Genomic DNA, 13,171 nt, shown 5'->3' with positions numbered 1-13,171 from the left:
CATTTGAATGCAGCCAGAGTTTGATAAGACAAATTAAAGGTGCTACGAAGGAACTTTTACATATTTTCTGAAACGATCTCATTTTTCCTCTGATGATCAAAAATGACATGTAACAGTAAACGAGTGCAAAGTGCAAAGATTGCTATTTTTATTGGGTTTTTCTTGATGCTTAAGTCTTGTGCACGATAACCCAGGAACAACAGCTGGCGTAGTAAAAACACTACAGCTTTATTCCAAACGGGGTGCAAGAATGAACACAAACTGAAAGTTGCTCGGAGCACCTTTAAAAACTATTACACATTGAAGGACACAATGTAATGTTACCATGCTCTGATAGTAGCAAAAATACCCCTTTAAAAGGAGTGTTTGATGTTAGGAGTGGTGAGATTTTTTCAGCTTCGGAACATATAATGCAGGGAGAGACTGCTTGTCAAAAAAAAAAGACTGCATAATAATTGACTTTACAAGCGCATACCATCTGCACTGGAATGTTTTTTTGGGAATGAGAGAAAAGAAAACAGGTCGAAAAAGGAAACTTGCCTTTGCATTCAGTTAAGCTTTCTCTTATACGCCATACGTTCCAACTTACAATGGGTACTGGGGTATTATGGGGTTAACGTTGTAATATAGAGTAATACTGGAGAATAAAGTCATAAAAATGTCATATCATATTCACAGTTATAGGATCAGGTTGTTCCTGAAATATCTTTTTTTTTATTACATTACATTTTTCTCGCACAATTCCAAATTAATTTTGGGGGGAATTACAACTTGATGGTCCCATTCTTTCTATCATTATATTATATGATTTCTATCCCAGGGGTGGCTTATTATGGTTACAGTGAAGTAAGACATTTGGACTGGCGCAGTGAAGAGGCCCAAGGCTACACTTACTTCGTGAATGTGGTTTAAATGTTACGTCACAGTTTTAAATTAAACTGTGGAACATGTTTTAAACCTTTAGTTTCGGTCTTATTTCACATAGAGTTATAATCTAACAATTTATTTCACCTGATTGCTACCACACCAGGGAGCTACTTTCCGTTACTGAAGTCTTTGTCATGCAAACGTGCACATTGAATATTACAATTAAAAACATAGTTTGTATGTGTCTACGAGGCTGAGAAATCAAGCAGAAATCTACCAAAGTTTACTTACCTCTGAACATGATTGAAGGAAACAAGATTCTGGTTTGACATTTAATATAAAAATAGTATACACAAAGAGCCAGCCACAATCTGTCTACTTAAGTTTGTATTGGATGCCGTGTGTGTGTATATGTGTGTGTGTGTGTGTGTGTGTGTGTGTGTGTGTTTGTGTGTGTGTGTGTGTGTGTGTGTGTGTGTGTGTGTGTGTGTGTGTGTGTGTGTGATAGAGAAAGCGAGAGAGCAATTGAAGTGTAGTGAGGAGGAAGCAGAGAGACTGACAGGGAGACAGAGATTAGCGCTGATAGCAGGCTAATGTGTGTTTGACCCTCTGAGTGGCTGGAAGCAGCAGATAAGCTAAAGACTTGATTGTCCGCGGACCTCCGCCGAGGCTGGCAGTAATTAGTTCATCTATCCGAACATGTAAAAGACAGAATTTACACAGACCCCCTCCCTGCGCTCCAGTGACCCCTCGGGAGGCCGGACTCCTCACCTTTCGCCTCTGCTGGCTAAAGCCCCTGATTGGTGTTGCACAAGTCAGAATAACCTTTTTTTTTTGGTAGTACTGTCTCAGCAAAGACTGCAACAGAACTTGGGCTCAGGAGACACACACACGCACACACACACACACACACACAAAAACACACACCCACACACACACACACACACACACACACACACACACACATACACACACACACGCACCAAACATGCACACACACACACACGCACACACACACACACACACACACACGGAGGCAAAACGCTATCGACACTGACTGTGCGTCATGAAGCTGGTGTTTGGAACTCAGGAAGACAGAGTCACAACCAATCAGGGTTCCCACCTTCCGGAAGCCGACGGGAGCTCTATTGAGTTTGGCAGCCCAGAGACGGCCCAGAACACCATGGAAACCAGAGAAGGCAAGAGGAAAAGAAACACACACCTGTCTTAGAGCAACACACAGTGGGGGGGCTCAGGGATCCTCTTTATTTATCCACCTCAAAACACATCACAAGTGCAAAATCACCTCTACCGGTACAAGAGGGAATATTTATGAGGGATTAATACGCTTCTGTATAGCGCATCTTTCATAGATACATATGGAAATAAAACCTCAATGCAAAATGACACGTCCATATATCTTCTATTCAAACTCAGGGTCAGGTGGCACAAATGTATACGTCCCAAATTTGCATGCACATATTTTCCTATGTTTCTTCTTGTGTCAACAATGTTTTTTTGCTCGCATGACCAAATAAAAACTGCTGCTCGCGCTTCTTGGCTCCCACAATATCCACCTCCTACGGAGTTTACACAAGGCTGATTCTTTCTCATCGCGAGTCCTATTTTGAAACAAGGCAGCTGCACACAACTTCACTGCTAAAAAAGGGTTATAATTAAGAAGACAAGCAGGTAGTGGATTAGCTGAGCTCATACGTGTGTGTGTGTGTGTGAGAATATGTGTGTGCGTGTGAGTGTGTGTGTGAGAAAGAAAGAAAGAGAGAGAGAGAGAGAGAGAGAGAGAAAGAAAAGGAGAATTATATATAATTTTATATTTTTGGATCAGCCTGTTTAGTGGAAACTCCCGACTGCCTTTTGTTAACACACAGCTCAGATTGATGAGCTATGTCGCTAAATCGCTACAAAAGCAAAGCAACAAAAAAAAGGACTTAACATCTTTCACCGTTAATAATGAACCCAATTTGCAAGTGTGTCAACATCTCTGAATTCTATAACCCAATTACACTGTTTGGGATTCAACCTAGACCTCATTAATCTTCTGTATTTTTATTTTTTTTTCCTCGGGAGCCAGCAGACAGATTTCTTCTTCTCTCACTTACAGGATGCAGTCGTGTAGTTTGAACCATTAACAATAGACAAGAGATGAGTTTCCGTGCGCACGCTTCAAATCTGATTAGTTATGAATTACTCCTCCTGGCCAAGTTTAGAGGCTGGACCATCAATCATGTGCAGTGTGTTGTGGCATTTGATAAGCCGACAAAACTCATGGACCCTGCTCCTCATTGCCCCACATACACCGCGACGCACAACTGCAGCTGTTTGGTGGCTGACAATTTAGAAGAATATTTTTTAAGATTACTCTTGGGCATTTTTATGCTTTTATTAGACAGTTTGGACTGGAGAATGACATGCAGAGAACAACCAAGGGCCAGATTCTAACCCATGGTCTGCTGCTTCTGAGGACTGAGCCTCTATGGGCTGGCAGCTCTAACCACTACACCTAATGATTAACCCAACAACAGAGCTCTCCTGTTTATGCCAACAGTGATGTACTGTACACTTCTGCATCCCTGCAGCAAGGCTACACAATAACCAGCCCAGTATCCCTTGGAATGATGTCCCTATTGGATGATTCTGCGGCTTGTGATTTATGTCCAGTTCCAACACATCCGGTGCCAGTGGAGGATGTCAGGTGCCCTTTATGAAGCAAGCAGAAATAAAGGCTGTGGAGGCTGCTATAGTAGATGGTGCAGAATATCTGACTTTCATGTTTATTGGAGATGGCTTTAGTTTGTGATCAATATCTGTGCTTTTATCATGCATGATCTTTACTTATAAGTTAAATTTAACTAAGTGTGTTTGTCGCATAACCTTAACTATACCTTGCTACAAGACATACCTAATCATTCACCTGTCTAATTATTTACACAATAGCTCAGCATCACAATCATTTATCTATCCAATAGTTGGGAAAAGCAAGTGCCTGAAAATGAATTTAAAGCTCCCATATTATACACTTTTCGGTACTATTATACACCATATTATATGGTCTTAGTGGTCCCTAATATGTTTTTCTTTAATTGTCTGCTGAAAAAAACTTTCAGATAATGTATTGTACTATGCTGATGTTCAGCTAATCTCACAATGGCCTATTTTTTAAAAAGAGCTGCAGCTCCCCTCGTAAATATACAATCTTTTAGCTGCCCCCGCCCCCTGTCCGGAAGCGAAGCCAGATACGCCTCGCCCTCTGTCTGTCAGGGCCGTGGACCAATAAGAAATAGGGGTGTGGGCTGCACAGTGGAAGCTTCTGGCTTTCCAGTTTGTGAGGTCAGAAAAGGGGAAAATTCTGACTGGAGTATATTGGGGGGGAGGGGTGGGGGTTTCAGAAAGGGGGAGAGTGAGAACAGGAGAGATTGTTATTTTTTAAAATATTTTGGCAGTCTCTAGGCACACCGTGGACCCATGGATATGTTAGAACACATTTAAAAAGTGCATTTAGCATAATATGTGACCTTTAAGTCACAACATAATGGAAAGATAGCTCAAATGCTATGTTGCTCCATGTGTGAAAATAAGCCTTTGTTAACCACATCTATACTTCAAAGGTGTTTGTTTAGATTGTTCCATAAATCAATTACTCTATAAGTTTCATATGTATAGAAAAGCAAAGATTGGAAGAACATTGCCATAGAAAATAATCCAAACGTCGGCATAGTCAGTAATTTGGACTTTAGTGCAATGCAATATCGTTAATCTTACTGCAGCAATACTGCTGGTAAAATCAGTCTTTTCTAAGTGATACTGCAAACAAAGCTACACTCCAGCTATTGCATTAAATTAGCTTGATTCACAGTCGAAGAGCTTCGTCATGAATAACATTAGAGCTTAGCTTGGATTCTCTTGCACAGCTGTCGTGATATTTTCTTTACCTCATTTAGTACAAAGCAGCATTATATGGAGGAAGAGGAGGAGGAGGTGGTTTTGGACAGTGCGGTCTGAGAGTCACTCCAATGGAGCTGACATGGTCCTTCTGAGAGATAAGTATAGAATGGGCCACGGTGGGCAATTCACCACATTTTTCTGTTTATTCCTGTTGTTATAAGGAGAGCTGATGTTTGCCATTTCTGTAAACACTTTCTCCCGACACCACGGCGACTAATGCCGCTGAATAAGATTAGAAACGGCTCAACCCGCATTCCCTCCTTTACCTCTCTGACAGGAAACTGAATAAGCTCAAGCAAGAAAAAAAAAAACTTCAACATTGCCCACACACACTAATCATCATTGTGAATTCCCCATTTTCCAGCCAACACAGCCCCACTGCTGAGGACTGATAATAATCCTCTGCGTTAGGCTTTCACTGAAAAAAAGTCTTCATCCAGGCATCTGAAGCGCTCTGTAAGCAAAAGAAAATGTAGCTACAGTGTGTGTGGCATAGGATTGTGTAGTGTGTGTCGAAAATGCAATGTCTGTATTTACTGGGGGGAAAAAAGAAGCAAAATTACCAGTTAAGATGATTGAAATCAGGGCGATTGGATATTAAGTCTGCGCTTCCAGGAGAAATCACAATCACAATTTGGTCCCTTTTAATTAGTTAATTAGCAATTGTCTATGTAGGAGGAGGACAGACTCACATTGCATATGTGATGTATGCGAGCTCCCCTTACTTCTGCTAAATTGATCCCCAATTAGCCATTAGTTATTTGATTGCCTCATTTAGTCCGCATGTCATTGGGTTTGTATGTCAGCTAAGTCAGTGAAAAGTCAGCGCTAATTAAAGAGCAAGGAGACTATGAGCAGCAGAGGAAAAGCCATTTATAGGCATGAGGAGAGCCATAGATATTCATGAGATTGTTTTAATCTGTAATAAAGACCCTAAATTACCAGCAGTGTTGAGAATAAGGGGCCTTTTCTTTTGAATTAATGTGACTCGGCATCTCCGTATGTCTGTGTTCTTGCCCGCAGCTTGGACCGGATGTGTCCATCTGTCTTAAACGGCCATTATGAAAGAATAATGCGCTTCCATGTTACTGGTAATTAAAGTCGTCTGGGTGTCTCAACAGGAAATGATTTAAGTCGTTTTCTACAAGGTTATGCACTCCCAGCAAAAATAAAGCTCCATTATTGTACCTTCAGGGGTACAATGGCCTGTCACTGCCGGAGGTACCTTCTAAGAGGGTACAGCTGTGTACCCTTGACATTGGATACACATTCGTACCCTTGTCTTTCATATTCGGGAATCTACTTCACTTTTTAAATGTTTATATTTCAAGGCTACTTCTTGAGCATACTAGCTAAAATCAAATAAATAAGGAAACTGTAAAACCTTCTAAACTGTAAAGAGAAAAATAAATTTTTACCAACTTTACCTAATATTGTACCTTAACATTTATTGTATAAGAAACAGTACATACACATATTCCTTTGCAGCTTAGGTGAATATATGTTCCTTTTAAGCCCTCAGAAAGGTATGAAGACTTGTTGTGCAACTGTCCAGATATTTAAAGTAGCTACAAGGAACTTTTAAATATTTCTGAAACAGACTAATTGTTCCTCTGAGCAAACAAGACCATCAGTGCAAAGAATGCTATTTTTATATAGTTTTTCTCAATGCCTTCATCATGGTTACGCTCAGCCAGGAACAACAGCTGGGGTAGTAAAAACACTACTGCTCTTGTCCAAAGGGGGTGCAAGAATCAACACAAACTGAAAGTTCCTCGGAGCACCTTTAAGGATTAAAAAATGTTCAGTGAGGTCGGAAACAAAACACAAGAGACACAAGGCCAGATTCTACCATTTATTACACATATTACATTCTTAAATAAAAATGCTCCACTTAACAGTTCTTGCATAGATATCTTACAATACCAATTTAGAAAAGAATTATGAAACAGACCAGTAACAAAAATAAATTTTTCTTCTTCCTTAATAAAGAACATTACCATTACTAACATCATATAATACAAATAATATTTTAAACACTTTGTACAGCAAAACATTTTTAAAGTCAAACAATAGGAACTTAAAAATAATAAAAAAATAAAATAAAAATCAACAGACGTGACGGTGACAGAGGAGAGGAATGTGGAGTGAAGGATTATGGGTCGCAGGTTGATATGAAGGTACCAGAGTAACAGAAGCCCCTTTGGGACGGCCCAGATGGGGAAACACATCTGGGGCTTTTTTTCTCCACATGTCAATTCATCCCATGGTTTGAGTTCCAGCTTTCACCAAAATGACGGCTCTAGATTGGTCCCTTTTGTCAATATGTGGTTCAAGGATTGGCATCAAAATCATTTCTGTCTCCACCAGATTTGTATTGTTGGTGAAAGTGCAAATTCTAACATTTTAAAGGTCAATGTCAATTTTTTTTTCAAGGTGTGTCTTATTTTGGCTATAATTCCTTTTTGATTATATATCTTTCTCATAAATAAAACTTTATGCCATACAAATAACGGTTTGGAAAACGGAAATTGTGGTAGGACGGGGCAGCTTGTGTATTTAATAAACACATTTTCCAAGGAAGAAGATCAAAAATCCATTACTAAGATGGTCAATTTTCCTTGGATATGCTATTATAGAACTATACTGTTTGATGGAGCCACCACAGACAGAAGATTCTTGATACCAATCCTCTCTAACGCGTACTGAGAAGTGGAACTAACGGGCCAAACTACAAAGTGGTCCTTTAATGAGCACCCAAGAAGAATGCGTGCTGCATTCTTGATGGGTCCTGGGCCTAACGGTGCAGAAATGGGAGAAGCACTTACACGGATGGGTCGACTGAACTAAAACAAACCCTACTAACCGCAGACATATACCTGGCAAGGTGGAAACGTTATTGCAGTCTCACCAAAAGAACTGCTAGGAGCTCCCAAGCTGCATATGTAGCTGTTGAGAACTACAGAAAAGCTGGATATCTGAAGAACTATAATGCGCATGTTTGACCCCAGAGGGCCTCTGACGGTTGTAGGGTTTTTGGTGGAGAAGGGTTTTGGTATGGGGGGTGAGGTGGAATATACAGACACAAGGAGAGGGGGGTAAAGATCTGTGAATCTCTTATATACTGACACATCAAGCATGGACAAACAAACACAGTAGTTACAGACAAACAGAGTCACTCCGGGATGCCACTGATACCAACAAAGTCCAACCAAGACACAGCATGACTGAATGTTCCTAGTAACAACATATTCCCCCCCCCCCCCAGAATAACAAGAGATGAAAAAGGCATTTCACCGGAGGTTTTTTGAGTAGGTTATCACTCTGATCTGTCGTGAGTGGACCTGTGGATTGATGGTTCTCCTGGTGGCAAAGAGCATCCTGGATGTGTAATGAATGTTAAGTGGATATTTTGACAGAGTGCTCCAACAGACTATGCTAGCAGTGCGTGCACATGGAGAGTGCGATAGCTAAGTAATGATCATGTAGTGCAATGTTTGCGAGAACTAAAGCAGATCTATAGAAACGCTGAAAAGTCTGAGACGGCGCCGTCTGTTCGCCCACATAACGGTTCAGTTTCACACAGAGCGTTCCGTATGTCAGATCTCACGCTATTTACAAAAGCTGCCTAAAGTGACAATCCTTCTTCAGGGTGTTATGGTGGAAAACTGTGGAAACTGAAGCCTGCATGGTTCCCCTCCAAAATGACTGTATTTTAAAACAACTGCCATGTGGTCAAAGACAATGTATAAAAGGCTGTTTTCACACTGGGAACTAGTAACGTCCTTGTTGGTTTTCCGAACTGCTTTCCTAACTGCAAACCAACAATTTCACAGTTTGTCGGGCTCTTCTTTGAGACAACCGCATCCAGTTGGATTCCAGTGAAAGGACCTTCATACAACCAAGTTCTTTCGGCAAACCATTCCCAGATGTGGACTAACTTGTCAGTGTGAAAGCGCCTTTAGTTAAATCCCAAAGGGTAGAACTTAGAGTTGTAACAATGCTTCCCCACAGTCAACAGTTTTAACATCATTTCCAAAGAGGCTCCAGTCCCACCCTTTGACTCTGAAATATGAGTCCTGACGGAGCTGTTTGCAGTGTGCTAAGACGCTAACGCTAACTTAACCTAAAGCTTTCTTCACTCCTGCTTAAGCTGCCCAGCGCCATACTATAATAATGGCACCCTATATAAGACCATGAGAGCGTTATTTTACATTTGTGAACGATGAGTTTCGGCTCCAGCTGACAGCAGACAGGAGACTGAGAACTGTTATGAAGCGTGAAAGAGTCGGAGCATACCGGTAATTAAGATTTAATGGGACGATCATGTAAGGAAAACAATCACCCCCCTCTCCATCCATCTTTTTCTGCGTCCCTGCCTCTCTTGGCTCTTTCCCTCTTCTACATCTACTTACATTCACAGCAGTTCAACTTGCAAAAATATGCAAATCTTTGGGCAAAAAAACGTGTAAAGTGTGCATTCAGCATTCCCGCAGCTGATAGTGCATCGACAACTGCTGTGGACAGAGAGGGAGAGATGGTGGGGGGGCGAGGGATGGAGGGATGGAGGGAAACAAGAATGACACTTTTAACTGTGAAGGAAGAGGAAGGGCGGGTTGGTTTGGGCGGGCGGGCGACACAGAGTGGATTAAATATCTGTAGGGACTTTTGTAGATAAATGGTAATTTATTTTATCTGTAATCCATGAGATAAAAATGCATGGGGCTGATTTAATGATTGGGATATTCATGTGGGTAAATGATTTCTTAAATCCTTTTTCTTTTTTTCCATCACAGTTTAGTCTCTTTAACAAATATATCTCTGTCGCCCCGGCACAGTCCCCCCCCCCCCCCCAATGCTAACTGGATCGTCTGTTTGTTCTTCGTCAAATCTCAAATCTGTCCACTGGGTAACGAGAGAGAGAGAGGCTGGAATCGCTCGGGCTCAAGGTCCCTGTTGTTTCCATCTACGGACCATTCAGTTTCCCAGTGACCCAAAGCTATCTCATTAGGCCCAACTGCAACTGGAGAAGAGAGGAGGACCCGCGAGTGCTAATGCTAATCAGAGCAGTGGGGACGGCTGCTGTAGCGTGGCTCCAGAGACAGACAAGAGTATAGACCCAGAGCACAAAACTGTGACGGAAAAGAAAGTCGCTTCCGCAGCAGCAGCAGGCTAAAAGGGACATGAAGGAAAACGGAATGTGAAAGAATTGCTTCTGAAGTGAAATCTGTCGAGTGTCAAGAGGGATTTTTAATTAGAGATCTTAAGAGAAGAGCTTTGAGTTGTGTTTGTTGTTGCATGCTGACCAGCAACTGTGGTTTTAACTTCACATTTTAAAATGTATGGACTCTGAAATGAGATGAAAGTGACGCAATCATTTTTTTAAAAGTTTGGCTCATCATTTTCCCAGTCAGTTCCTTGATTTTTACCTTAACGTAGGCTACCACCATTTTTCACAAGGAGCAGATAAATTCAACCCATTATTTGATGTCAGTAAAATGATGTAAATCAACATGCAGGCCTAAGTTTGCTTCTTGCTGACGCTGAAGGCATTGTCATTTTGGTCCTCATGAGATATACAGTTTATTTTAGCTCAGAAAATGAGTGGTCAAATACAAAGTGACGTAACCATGGATACAATATGCAAATGAGCTGCTGATTATGCAACTGACTTTTAGACTACAGTGTTTGAGCCTGTATATGATTCATACCCATGCATTTGTATCATCATTTTTAAATAATCTGAACAAATACGGGTACATTCTGATTTGAGCTTTTTTTTAGTAAGATAGAGAAAGGGAAATTAATGAGCCATACGTGTCCTTAAAGGAAACCGTCTATACTCTATAGCTAATCTGGCAGAGACTTTAATACAAAGATTGCATCTCTTTGACTCAAGATATCGAGCTCCGTGACTTGTGTGAATGAATGAAGGTAACAAACGGATGAAGGGTCCAAACAAAAAAACCTAATAAACACATCGTCAGCCATTGCTTTGATTAAAAGCATTTCAAAACAGCAAATGTACCAACCGACATTTCTCCCATATGGTTGCACACACAATTCAGCAGTTAAAAATCTGTTATCGACCACTTTACTGAATCACTGCTTTCCTTACTAACGGCGACAGACACACACACACACACACACACATTCATGCCATCAAAAGCCTCACAAAAGTGCTACGATCCCCATCCCTCTATGATTGTACGTCCTGTTATAGGAGGGCTCCTTCGTAAAAATCCCATTGCATGTCTCGACATTTTGGCATGACTTTGAATCATCCAAGCTGAAGAAAACAACAATCAAATACAGCTTTTGTAACGGAAAAACAAAACAATTCATTTTTGAAGAAAAAAAATAATAATAGTCAAACACTGGATTCATCCCAAACGTGGGTTTTGCTTTTACATGGTATTTTAGCAGAAATAGTTTAAGAGTTAGTAGAAGAGAAAGCTGCCGCTGGACACAGAGGGCCTCATATGGAGGCGGTCTCTCCCGCTGATCTCTCCTCTTGAGCGGGGAGACTCTGCCCCGTGGCTAAAGGGCAGTTCCATGCTGGAGGTTTTTGGTATCGATTGTTCAAAGCTGCACCATAAACCCCCTTCGAAGGGGAGTGTTCTCACCGATTTTTACCTAATGAAAGCTGGCAAGGCCGACCGGCGCGATGACTGGGCACGCTGGGATGTGTAATCCCCGAACCAGCTTCAGGAAGCCTGCACCCTTATACCCAGCCCGCACCAGTGAGTGTTAAGACTGTTTGCATGTGCTACGGGGCATATAGGTGTTGATGGGCGGATGGATGGAGCAGCAATAAAAGTGGATTTTTTTTTCTGCAACCATTGAGAACAGGAAGCTGGCGTTGTGGATATGTGCTCGCCTTAGTTCTGTACCTCTCATCTTTATCTTTCTTTTTACATTGGAAATTTTAGAGTTTGTGATTACATTCTTGTCACCGCTTTATGATCAGAGGAAAAATTTGACTGTTTCGAAACGATTTAAAAGTTCCTCGTAGCACCTTCAAAAAAAAACCAGGCTAGCAAGGCCGCTAGCTGCATTTCAAGCTAGCAAAAAAAGCAGTAAGCAAACCATTCCATGCCTAAATTGTATTTATATACTTCTTTATTATGTTAATTACTGTGGCAAGGTTCATTTGGTTCTAAAGCTTATTCAAATATTTACATAAACTTGGGCTGATTCCTTTCAAAATAAGATGGGGTCTTGGAGGAATTATAGACATGTTTTCAACAATGTTACAATTCTCTTATAGAAAAGAATGGCTGCTATGGTTTCACCCATATTCAATTTTGATGAAAACAATAGCGTTAAACCCTCAATAACATAGCAACAATGTAACCACGGTCTCTGAAGTAAAAACGCTGATTAAATGAGAGGCACAAACTGTAGCGAGGGATATGTGGGTGATTGTTGGAACTGAGAACAAGCTGATTACTCACTTCAAAGGATTTGGAAATCGTTTGTTACCTCCAGCCGAGAGCTAAGATACCCTTCTACTAAACAACAGTTGCTAAATTCCTACTGTGAAAAAAGATCTGGGAGCAGAACATATAATTCCAGGAAGAGTGTGCGTGTGTGTGTGTGTATGAGCTGTGTGTGTGTGTGTGTGTGTGTGTCGGAGGGGGAAGGAGAGGGGGTTGCAATAAAGCCTGCCATGCAGTGTTTTGTTTTCCAACTCTGTTCATTGGTTTAATAATTATTTTCCTAAATCTTATTAGTCTTATCTCGGGAGGAGCCGTGAGCAAAGAAACTGCTGTGTGTGTGTGTGTGTGTGTGTGTGTGTGTGTGTGTGTGTGTGTGTGTGTGTGTGTGTGTGTGTGTGTGTGTGTGTGTGTGTGTGTGTGTGTGTCTTGACGGAGGATGTGTGCTTGTTCTGTATACAATGTGTAGAGCGAGACGGAATTGTTTTTGTGTTGGATTTTTTTTTTTTTTGTTCAAAGTCTTTTTATGATTTTTATTTTTTTTTATCTTTGCGTTTCCTTTTTTTTTAGCTGTAGAAAAAAAAGCACAGATAACATTGGAAAAGAAAGTCAGTGCAGTCAATGGATACGAAAAAACAGGCAAATTTTGAGCGGGGGGGGGGGGGGGGGGGCGGTGTGACCATGTTTGTTTGTTTGGCACCACCACCACCACCACCACACACAAAGGTTGGTCGGCGTCTTAAGTCCCGTCACGTTGAATTAACCAAAGAAAAGCACCTCATCAGACTCTGTTCTTTTCCCTGCAGTTAGTTGCCAGGGAGACGAGTCTGTGAAAGCACTTCCAGGATGACAAAACAGAAGAAAATAAAAACAGGTTTTCCAGTTTTTATATCCGTATCCTC

This window comes from Ammodytes marinus, assembly GCF_949987685.1.
Source record: "Ammodytes marinus genome assembly, chromosome: 12".
Classification (NCBI taxonomy): Eukaryota; Metazoa; Chordata; class Actinopteri; order Uranoscopiformes; family Ammodytidae; genus Ammodytes; species Ammodytes marinus.
The sequence above is the reverse complement of the archived record's forward strand: the minus strand, read 5'-3'. Positions refer to the sequence as shown.